Below are 12,342 nucleotides of genomic sequence, written 5' to 3' on the forward strand. Positions count from 1 at the left end.
ATTGTTGCTAGTAGTCTCTACTGCCGCAATATGTTCTTCGAAGGGGATGATACCTCTAGAGACCATCAAGAGAGATATGGCCACCTTGGGAATTATCACTAAAAGCCCTTTTAGCTCCCTCCCACGTAGGTCCCTAAAATAGGGGCACGAAGCAAACACGCTGCGTGCCATTTTTTACACTGCCATGCATGTAGTCCTAAATGTCGTGTACCCCTTTGATTATATTTGTTTGTGGATATTGTCGTACTATGTACATCCCCGTGTTGTGCCTTTCGCATATGCATCATGCACGTGTTGTGCCATCATTTTCTTCTATTTTCTAAACCCTTTTTGCACCATTTTAATTATTGATTGGTCTTAATTGTCAATTAATTAGGCAGTTTTATTATTTGGGCTCATTTAGCTAATTTGATGTTTTTAATCTAATTTCAGGAATTAATGAAACATTGGGCTTAATCCGGATTTTGTTTGTGGACTTGAAGAGGGCAAATAAAGCAGCGCTTACCTTAGTTAATTTCTAATTAGGAAATTTCGCAATTTTATTTTATGTTGTTCAGTGTTTATTTCGTTTTGGGCCAGAGTATTGAAATAGGGCCCAGTGACTTTGAGTGACTCTTTTTAAATAGCTGCCTTGGGATTCGTGCAGGGCATTCTATTCTGTTATGCTATTCATTATTCAGAGCTTTGTTTTAGGGTTTTCGTTTTTCTGTTTTGACGTTTCTGAGTTCGTAATGCAATTTTACGTTTTCTGCCTCTAATTACGAGTTCATTCTTGCTTCTTCTTCTACTTTCATTTACGTTTCTGTTCATTTACGTTTCTGTTCATTTACGTTCTTGTTCATTTACGTTTCTGCTTCATGTTTCATTTGCGTTTTCTGTTTGAATCCATGGAAGGCTAGATTTTCTGGTGTTGTTTCCTTTTGAGGACGAAGCCCAACTCTCTTTGAGGTTTCGTTTGTAATGTGGTTTCCTGGCAGTTTTCCCTTCACCAGTTATCCCAATTTCGTGAATATTAATCAGTGCACGCTTCGTGTTCGATTAATTGCCTCTGAGCCTAACTTGCGTTCATGCTTAATGGACGATGGGCTAACTGGTGTATGTGGTGCCTAATCACGTATTGAAAACCCTAAGTTGATTTTCGCTTAGTAAATTGAAATAGGGTTGGATTAAGTGGTTGACTGTTAGGGATGAATTCTCCATAACCCAGGATAAGAGAGTGGCTTCTGAATCAGAGGAAACAACCCGTTTTTAGTATTAGTAGTTTCGTATTCCATTTTATTTGTTCTGCTCTTTAATTACCAAACAACCAAACCCCCTCCCCCCCCCATCGTTACTGTTACTGCAAGTATATTATGAACATTTGGCTTGTCACTGCTCGTTGGGAAACGACCTAGGATCACTTCCTAGTTACTGCATTTTCATGTTTATTTGATTCGGGTACAGCCTCGATCAAATTTGGCGCCGTTGCCGGGGAGCAGTGTCCAAAGGTTCATAATAGCTAGCTAGTGTTGTGTGTTTAATCCTTTCGTGTTTTAATTGTTAGTATTGTGTTAGTATGTGTGTTAGTGTTGATTAGTGTCCTGGTATTTTGTTTAATGTGTGTTCTGTTTCAGTTTTACCATTAAGCGTTTCCCCTGTTTCAGTCTTGGGTGTTTTGCTGTGAAGATTGTGCTTGAAAACAGAGTAGTAGTAGAAATCAGCTTGCGGAAAAACAGAGTAGTAGTAGAAATCATTTAGAGACGGATTTTAGCGACCACCCATGCTGAATTAATTGGGATTTTTTGTTTTAGTAGCTAGGGTTGTTATTTTTGGCTGAATTTTTTTGTGGTAACTTCTTTTAATCCATATTTTGTGGGAAAAATAGCTAGAGCCTTTAGTTTGGTCAGATTTGAAAGTTCCAAAAAACTAGCAAATTTTGTGTTTGTCAAAACTTCAAACGGCCATAACTTTTGCTCCGGTTATCAGAATCGCAATTATTATATATGCATTTGGGGTAGAAAAAAATTTCCTACTCCGTGGCAGCCCGCCGTAGGCCGGTTGAGGTCTCCATCGTCCAAAAAAAGCGATTCTGTCAAAAGTTTTTTATTTTTCAAGTTTTATTCACTTATTTTTCTTAACCTACCATTTTTAGCTTTCATAGTTAGACTTTGAATTTTTGTCTGAAATTTTTTGTGCTATCTTCTCATCATTTTATAGGGTTGCTCACAAAATTTCAAGTCATTTGGATATCATTTGAGGGTAGCTGTAGTTCAAACCTACACCTTTATTTACATGACAAGGCAACTAGTTGTGTGCATGCTGAATGTAGTGTATGACTAGAGGCAATCCATCTGACTTACAACCCTTTGATCCTGAGATAGATAGGACATTTCATAGATTAGTTAGGCATCATTTTATACCTTTTGATCATTCTGAGCATTCCATAACTGGTGAATCTGTGCATTCTGTTATTGGTGATTTTGAACATCCTGATCTTGAGCATTATAATTTTGAGCATTCTGATTCTGAGCATTCTGATTTTGCACATTCTGAGAACATGGCACAACCTCCACCTCGTGAGAGGACTCTAAGGGAAATGGCTGCACCTGATTTCACCTACGAAAGCTTGTGCATCCAATACCCTGATGAGGATGTCCCATATGTTCTTAAGACTGGACTGATTCATTTGCTTCCAAAGTTTCATGGCCTTGCAGGTGAAGACCCGCACAAACATTTGAAAGAATTTCACATTGTCTGCTCCACCATGAAACCCCCAGATGTCCAAGAGGATCACATATTTCTGAAGGCTTTTCCTCATTCATTAGAGGGAGTGGCAAAGGACTGGCTGTATTACCTTGCTCCAAGGTCCATCACGAGCTGGGATGACCTTAAGAGAGTATTCTTAGAAAATTTTTTCCCTGCTTCCAGGACCACAGCCATCAGGAAGGATATCTCAGGTATTAGACAACTCAGTGGAGAGAGCCTGTATGAGTACTGGGAGAGATTTAAGAAACTATGTGCCAGTTGCCCCCACCATCAGATTTCAGAACAGCTTCTTCTCCAATATTTTTATGAAGGACTCAGTAATATGGAGAGAAGTATGATAGATGCTGCCAGTGGTGGAGCCCTTGGAGACATGACTCCTGCTGAAGCCAGAAATTTAATTGAGAAGATGGCCTCCAACTCCCAGCAGTTTAGCGCCAGAAATGATGCCATAGTCATTAGAGGAGTGCATGAGGTAGCTACAAACCCATCTGCATCATCTGAAACTAAGAAGCTTGAAGGCAAACTGGATGCGTTGGTCAACTTGGTAACCCAGCTGGCCTTGAATCAGAAATTTGTACCTGTCGCAAGGGTTTGTGGTTTGTGCTCCTCTGCTGACCACCATACAGACCTTTGCCCTTCCATGCAGCAACCTGGAGCAATTGAGCAGCCTGAAGCTTATGTTGCAAATATTTACAATAGACCTCCTCAACCTCAGCAGCAAAATCAACCACAACAGAACAATTATGACCTTTCCAGCAACAGATACAACCCTGGATGGAGGAATCACCCTAACCTCAGATGGTCCAGCCCTCAGCAACAACAGCAGCCTGCTCCTTCCTTCCAAAATGCTGCTGGCCCAAGCAGACCATACATTCCTCCACCAATCCAACAACAGCAACAACCCCAGAAACAACCAACAGTTGAGGCCCCTCCACAACCTTCCCTCGAAGAACTTGTGAGGCAAATGACTATGCAGAACATGCAGTTTCAGCAAGAGACCAGAGCCTCCATTCAGAGCTTAACCAATCAGATGGGACAATTAGCTACCCAATTGAATCAACAACAGTCCCAGAATTCTGACAAGCTGCCTTCTCAAGCTGTCCAAAATCCCAAAAATGTCAGTGCCATTTCATTGAGGTCGGGAAAGCAATGTCAAGGACCTCAACCCGTAGCACCTTCCTCATCTGCAAATGAACCTGCCAAACTTCACTCTATTCCAGAAAAAGGTGATGACAAAAATTTACCTAACAATTTCTGTGCAGGTGAGTCTTCTTCCACAGGTAATTCTGATTTGCAGAAGCAGCACATTCCCCCTCTTCCATTCCCTCCAAGAGCAGTTTCCAACAAAAAAATGGAAGAGGCAGAGAAAGAGATCTTGGAAACATTTAGAAAGGTAGAGGTAAACATACCTCTGTTGGATGCAATAAAGCAAATTCCAAGATATGCCAAATTCTTGAAGGAGCTGTGCACTAATAAGCGGAAGCTTAAAGGAAGTGAACGGATTAGCATGGGCAGAAATGTCTCCGCATTGATTGGTAAATCTGTTCCTCAAATTCCTGAAAAATGCAAAGATCCAGGTACATTCAGCATACCTTGTATCATAGGGAATAGTAAGTTTGACAATGCCATGCTAGATTTAGGAGCTTCTGTTAGTGTTATGCCTCTGTCTATTTTTAATTCTCTATCTCTAGGTCCCTTGCAGTCAACTGATGTGGTAATTCATTTAGCTAACAGAAGTGTTGCCTATCCTGTTGGTTTCATAGAAGATGTCTTAGTTAGAGTTGGTGAACTGATTTTCCCTGTTGATTTTTATATCTTGAATATGGAAGATGGATTTTCTCAAGGATCAGTTCCCATCATTCTAGGCAGACCCTTTATGAAAACTGCTAGAACTAAGATAGATGTTTATGCAGGCACACTGTCCATGGAGTTTGGTGATATAACTGTTCATTTTAATATTCTGGATGCTATGAAATACCCATCTGAAGATCTTTCTGTATTTCGTGCTGAAATAATTGACCATGTTGTTGATGAATACATGACTGATCTTTATTCTAATCTGCATGCCTCTCACTCTTCATGCATTGAGTCTGAAATTGTACTTGATCATATGTCTGAATTTGATGCTGAGAGTGAATCTGAGAGTGATATTGATTGCATGCCTGGTGGTGGTGTTTTACCTCTTGAGATTGATTTTATAGAGTCAGATAGGACTAACCATGTTTCAGGAAGTACACATACCTCTGACTTTCTTTATGAGGTAAAGGCTGAGAAACCATCTCCTTCTACCACTGTCCAGCCGACCACACCAGAATTGAAGCCTCTGCCATCAAATTTAAAATACGTTTACTTGGATGATAGCAAGAGTTTTCCAGTGATTATATCTGCCTCTCTTGCTGATGAGCAAGAGGAGAAGTTGTTGTCAGTTCTCAAGAAGCATAAGAAGGCTATAGGCTGGACCCTGGCGGACATTCCTGGTATTAGCCCATCCACATGTATGCATCAAATAAATTTAGAAGATGGAGCTAAACCAGTAAGACAGCCACAGAGAAGACTCAACCCGGTGATTCTTGATGTAGTGAAGAAGGAGATAACCAAGCTTTTGCAAGCTGGAATCATTTATCCTATCTCCGACAGCCAATGGGTGAGTCCCGTCCAGGTAGTCCCGAAAAAGACTGGCCTCACAGTGATCAGAAATGAGAAGGAGGAGCTGATTCCTACTCGGGTGCAGAACAGTTGGAGAGTCTGCATTGACTATAGGAGGCTGAACCAGGTTACCAAAAAGGACCATTTTCCCCTGCCATTCATTGACCAGATGCTTGAACGCCTGGCAGGTAAATCCCACTACTGTTTCCTTGATGGTTTTTCTGGTTATATGCAAATTACTATTGCTCCTGAGGATCAGGAAAAGACCACATTCACCTGCCCCTTCGGCACTTTTGCTTATAGGAGGATGCCTTTCGGCCTGTGCAATGCCCCTGGTACCTTCCAGCGGTGCATGATTAGTATTTTCAGTGATTTTTTAGAAAATTGCATAGAGGTGTTTATGGATGATTTCACTGTATATGGATCCTCTTTTGATGGTTGTTTGAATAGTTTGGAAAAAGTTTTGAATAGATGCATTGAAACTAACCTTGTGCTAAATTTTGAAAAATGTCATTTTATGGTTGAGAAAGGTATAGTTTTAGGCCACATTATTTCCAATAAGGGCATTGAAGTAGATCCTGCAAAAATTTCTGTTATTTCACAATTGCCTTACCCCTCTTGTGTGCGAGAGGTGCGATCTTTTCTTGGTCATGCAGGATTCTACAGGCGCTTTATAAGGGATTTTAGCAAAGTAGCCCTTCCACTGTCCAACTTGTTGCAAAAGGAGGTGGAGTTTGACTTTAATGACAGATGCAAAGAGGCTTTTGATTGCCTCAAAAGAGCGTTGACTACCACCCCCATCATCCAGGCACCCGATTGGACAGCCCCTTTTGAGCTTATGTGTGATGCATCAAATTATGCATTGGGGGCTGTCCTTGCTCAGAAAATTGATAAATTGCCCAGGGTGATATATTATGCTTCTAGGACTTTAGATGCTGCCCAAGCAAATTATACTACTACTGAGAAAGAGCTTCTAGCCATAGTTTTTGCTCTTGAAAAATTTCGATCTTATTTGCTTGGTACTCGCATTATTGTTTATACTGACCATGCAGCTCTAAAGTACTTGTTGAAGAAGGCTGATTCTAAGCCTAGGTTGATCCGATGGATGCTCTGGCTCCAAGAGTTTGACTTGGAGATCCGTGATAGGAGCGGAGCACAAAATCTAGTTGCTGATCATTTGAGCCGGATCGAACGTATCTCTGATGCAGATTCACCTATTCGGGATGATTTCCCGGATGATCATTTGTATATATTGTATAGTATTTCTGACTCTCTTTCTACTCCCTGGTTTGCTAACATTGTCAATTATTTAGTTGCCTCTGTTTTTCCTCCCTTAGCATCTAAGGCCCAAAAAGATAAGATTAAAAGTGATGCTAAGCATTTTATTTGGGATGACCCCTACTTGTGGAAATTGTGCAGTGATCAGGTCATTAGACGGTGCATTCCAGATCATGAGACTGACTCAGTCCTGCAGTTCTGTCATTCTTCCGCACCGGGAGGTCATCTGGGTGTTCAAAGGACAGCTCGCAAAGTGCTTGATTGTGGTTTTTATTGGCCCACCATCTTTAAAGATGCGTGGAAGATCTGCAGCACTTGTGAGCAGTGTCAGAGAGCAGGAAATACACTTACATGGCGACAACAAATGCCTCAGCAACCTATGCTATTCTGTGAGGTGTTTGATGTCTGGGGTATAGATTTCATGGGTCCTTTTCCTGTCTCTTTTGGTTATGTTTATATTCTCCTTGCAGTTGATTATGTTTCAAAATGGGTGGAAGCCAAGCCCACTAGAACTAATGATGCTAAAGTTGTCGCAGACTTTGTCAGGTCTAATCTGTTTTGCAGGTTTGGAGTACCTAAAGCAATTGTTAGTGATCAAGGAACCCATTTTTGCAACAGGACAATGCATGCCCTGCTTAAAAAATACGGGGTGGTACACAGGGTATCCACACCATACCACCCCCAGACTAATGGACAGGCAGAAATTTCTAACAGGGAAATCAAGAGAATTCTAGAGAAGATTGTGCAGCCAAGCAGGAAAGATTGGAGTACCAGGCTTGATGATGCTCTCTGGGCACATCGGACTGCCTACAAAGCACCCATAGGAATGTCTCCTTATCGGGTTGTCTTTGGAAAGGCATGTCATCTTCCAGTGGAAATTGAGCACAAAGCATACTGGGCAGTGAAGACTTGCAACTTCTCTATGGATCAAGCTGGCGAGGAAAGGAAGTTGCAACTGAGTGAGTTAGATGAAATCCGCCTAGAAGCCTACGAGAATGCCAAGTTCTACAAAGAAAAGACCAAGAAGTTCCATGATAGCATGATAGTTAAAAAAGACTTCGTGGTTGGGCAAAAAGTGTTATTGTATAATTCTAGACTTGGACTCATGAGTGGTAAGTTGAGGTCTAAGTGGATTGGTCCTTTTGTTGTTACTAATGTTTTTCCTTATGGTACAGTTGAGATCAAAAGCGACTCCACAAACAAGAGCTTCAAGGTCAATGGACATCGACTTAAGCCATTCCTCACGAACCCTTCTTTAGTGGACGTAGTGGTGGAAGAGACTTCCTTACTCCACCCTACTCTTCCTCCACCATGACTTAGGGAGTTTTTCTTTTCCTATCTCTTTCTTTGCTTTTATTACACTTGTCCGATTCTCTTTGATGATTTAATTTTTTTTTTAATCTTTTAATTGTGCTACATTGAGGACAATGAGTTGTTTAAGTATGGGGGGGGGGGGGGGGGGGAGTGTTCTTTGGTTTTTCTAGTTTTGTTGGTTTTGTTAATTTGTTAGTTGTGTTAATTTGTTAATGTTGTTAGTTTCGTCGGATTTTCAGTTTAATATTTTGGGTCAATTTCGTGTGCACGTACGACTTTGCATGTTTTTCTTTGAATTATAGGATATGTTCAAGAAATGGGTAATTGTTTTGAAAATAAAAGTTCTTGACATTTTGTGACTTGAAATCCTTGATTCTTCTCTACATGTCATGATAGTTTTGAAAGCTCAATTTGAAAGTGATGATTTTACCTTTGTGAGAATTTGAGCCATCCATCATTATAATCATTTGGTGTGTTTTGCCCCATTGATTGCTTGCACAATAGCCTTGGCTTGATTCTTGTTGATGCGTCCTAATTCACATGCATATTTGGAAATGATTAAGGCAATTTTGTTCTTATAAGCTTCTAGCCAAATGGACTTACCTTGAATTAATTCCTTTGATAGCCCTTTTGAGCCTTGTTTCCCTTTCCTTGTTTTGAAGCTCACTACAAGCCTTAAGTGAAAAACCATGATATTACCATATCCTTAAGGAATTTTGGAGCTTTGGAATTGTTTTGGGAATAAGTGTGGGGGGTTTTTGTTTCATTGGACAACTTGTTTTGTTGGCTATGCTTCATGATGTATTTTGGGCCATACTTGATGTACATTGTATATTGGTTAAATGTTGGACATGCTGAATGAAATGTTGTTTCTCAAAGGCTAAAGAGTAAAAAAAAAAAAAAAAAATTCGAAAAAAAAAAAAATTCGAAAAAAAAAAATTCGAAAAAAAAAAGAAAAAGAAAAGAAATAAAGTTGAGTGAATAAGATCTTAAATGGCATAAGAATGATGAAACTCTTGGTTCTACTCTTCATGTTTAATTTTTATCTTTACTTCTTTTTATTTTTTTCTTAATATGCACTTATTCCCCTTTGCTCCTCTATTCCTTTGGGATTTAGCCACTTATTCCATATTTCTCCATACCTTGTCCTTGGCCCCATTACAACCTTAAAAGACCTTTTGATCCTCATGTGCTCGTGTTTATGGGTTGATTGTCAATTTTAGAATCTTGCCAAGTTTATGTGGTGTTTGCTTTCATGGGTGCTTTGAGGGTAAATAGTAGCCTAGACACTTGAGAGATAGAGTGTATATCTTGTGAGGCTTTATCACTTTTCATTCTTGAGCTGATTAACTATTTTGCCATGATTGGGTTGCTTGGATGATTTTCATGAATGTCTTGACTTTTTGGATCTCCTTATGTTAGATGTTACCCATTCCTTTCATTCCTTGATGTTCATTGAGAAATATGTGAATGTTTTTGTTTGTCTCCCTTTCATATCCTTGGATTTTGTTCTTTGTTTCATTTTGCCCAGGAGTGCAAAAGGCTAAGTATGGGGGGTTTTGATGTGCCATCATTTTCTTCTATTTTCTAAACCCTTTTTGCACCATTTTAATTATTGATTGGTCTTAATTGTCAATTAATTAGGCAGTTTTATTATTTGGGCTCATTTAGCTAATTTGATGTTTTTAATCTAATTTCAGGAATTAATGAAACATTGGGCTTAATCCGGATTTTGGTTGTGGACTTGAAGAGGGCAAATAAAGCAGCGCTTACCTTAGTTAATTTCTAATTAGGAAATTTCGCAATTTTATTTTATGTTGTTCAGTGTTTATTTCGTTTTGGGCCAGAGTATTGAAATAGGGCCCAATGACTTTGAGTGACTCTTTTTAAATAGCTGCCTTGGGATTCGTGCAGGGCATTCTATTCTGTTATGCTATTCATTATTCAGAGCTTTGTTTTAGGGTTTTCATTTTTCTGTTTTGACGTTTCTGAGTTCGTAATGCAATTTTACGTTTTCTGCCTCTAATTACGAGTTCATTCTTGCTTCTTCTTCTACTTTCATTTACGTTTCTGTTCATTTACGTTTCTGTTCATTTACGTTCTTGTTCATTTACGTTTCTGCTTCATGTTTCATTTGCGTTTTCTGTTTGAATCCATGGAAGGCTAGATTTTCTGGTGTTGTTTCCTTTTGAGGACGAAGCCCAACTCTCTTTGAGGTTTCGTTTGTAATGTGGTTTCCTGGCAGTTTTCCCTTCACCAGTTATCCCAATTTCGTGAATATTAATCAGTGCACGCTTCGTGTTCGATTAATTGCCTCTGAGCCTAACTTGTGTTCATGCTTAATGGACGAAGGGCTAACTGGTGTATGTGGTGCCTAATCACGTATTGAAAACCCTAAGTTGATTTTCGCTTAGTAAATTGAAATAGGGTTGGATTAAGTGGTTGACTGTTAGGGACGAATTCTCCATAACCCAGGATAAGAGAGTGGCTTCTGAATCAGAGGAAACAACCCGTTTTTAGTATTAGTAGTTTCGTATTCCATTTTATTTGTTCTGCTCTTTAATTACCAAACAACCAAACCCCCCCCCCCCCATCGTTACTGTTACTGCAAGTATATTATGAACATTTGGCTTGTCACTGCTCGTTGGGAAACGACCTAGGATCACTTCCTAGTTACTGCATTTTCATGTTTATTTGATTCGGGTACGGCCTCGATCACCCTCCCATGTAGGTCCCTAAAATAGGGGCACGAAGCAAACACGCTGCGTGCCATTTTTTACACTGCCATGCATGTAGTCCTAAATGTCGTGTACCCCTTTGATTATATTTGTTTGTGGATATTGTCGTACTATGTACATCCCCGTGTTGTGCCTTTCGCATATGCATCATGCACGGGTTTCGTCTTGATCCCCTCACTTTGGCAAACCAACGGAGGGTCCGTGTCGCCTTCTTAAATACATATGTTGGGCGTCATGCTGCCCAAACGTTGTATCTAATAAGGGGACAATTTCCCGGGCTCCCGTATTCATAAAATGCATCTGTGTCATATGCATTCCTTCATGCATTCATCCATTCCACCCATGATAGATGTCGGAGTTTTGATTCACATTGGTTTTTGTTTCGCTTTAGTAAAACATGGGGTCAAGTCAAATGCCTTCGCTTAAAAAGAGGTTCTACCAAGTCAAGGTCAAGAGCCTAGGGATCACCAGTCTAAGAGAGTTAGGGCAATTGATGGGTCAGCTCCAGCGACAAGTGTTTCGCAAAGCTTACGGTAAAATCTGGGACCTAGCCATGGTAGAAGTCTCCACGGAGGCCATTGCATCCCTCGCCCAGTATTATGATCAGCCGTTGAGGTGCTTCACCTTTGGGGACTTCCAGCTATCACCCATGGTGGAAGAATTTGAAGAGATCCTAGGATGCCCTCTAGGGGGAAGGAAACCATACCTCTTCTCAGGATTCTATCCCTCTTTAGCTAGAATTTCTAAGATAGTCCAAATCTCGGTGCAAGAATTAGACCACAGAAAGCAAGTCGAAAATGGGGTGGTTGGAATACCGAGAAAATGTTTGGAGGCAAAAGCAAGAATCTTGGCAGGTAGAGGCGAATGGGCCCCGTTCATAGACATCCTTGTGCTTTTGATCTTCGGAGGAGTCCTCTTTCCAAATGTGGATGGGTTGGTGGACCTGGCAGCGATCGACGATTTTCTCGCCTATCATGACCGCAAGGAAAGCCCGGTTGTCGCTATACTAGCCGATCTACATGACACCTTCGACCGAAGATGTGAGAAGAGCAGTACAAGGATTGTTTGCTGTACTTCGGCCCTCTATGTATGGTTGGTTTCACACCTTTTTCGCCAAGAGGTGAGGCATGCTTGCCCGCTAGAAAGCCACTATTCATGCACAGAGAAAAGAGGGGCGAATTGGGACCGACTCTTAGCAAGCAAAGAAGGAGCGTCTGTCAACTGGTTCCCTCGATGGAAAGAAGGAAGAACCGGCATTCTTATTTCATGCGGAGGATTTCCAAATGTTCCCTTGATGGGGACAAGGGGTTGCATCAGTTATAATCCCGTTCTTGCTATAAGACAACTTGGCTACCCTATGAGAGGGGCACCACTAGAGGAAGAGCTCGCACCTATTATTGCACGAGGTTTCAATAAGACCAACGTGGAGGCACTTCAGAAGGTCCGCAAGGCGTGGGAGATGGTGCAAAAGAAGGACAAAGAACTAAGAGGCAGTAACAACGGGCCCATCGACGGCTACCGTAAGTGGTTGAAAGCCCACCTACAAGGTTTGGATTGGCTCCCGAGTTTGAGAACCACTAAAGGGGAGGAAGTTGAGGCACCAGAGGAAGACGAAGAGGTG

The 12,342-nt window shown here is 40.8% G+C and overlaps 1 non-coding gene across 1 annotated transcript; it reads right to left on the reverse strand.

Annotated features, from left to right (window-relative positions):
* Nucleotides 1-2,914: 2,914 nt before the first annotated feature.
* Nucleotides 2,915-3,021, reverse strand: LOC114369082. The gene has a single exon (XR_003657541.1). It is a non-coding gene; the product is annotated as a small nucleolar RNA R71 (small nucleolar RNA).
* Between the last annotated feature and the right edge of the window lie 9,321 nt (nucleotides 3,022-12,342).

The sequence above is a fragment of the Glycine soja genome, chromosome 9 (genome assembly GCF_004193775.1).
Source record: "Glycine soja cultivar W05 chromosome 9, ASM419377v2, whole genome shotgun sequence".
NCBI classification, from domain to species: domain Eukaryota; kingdom Viridiplantae; phylum Streptophyta; class Magnoliopsida; order Fabales; family Fabaceae; genus Glycine; species Glycine soja.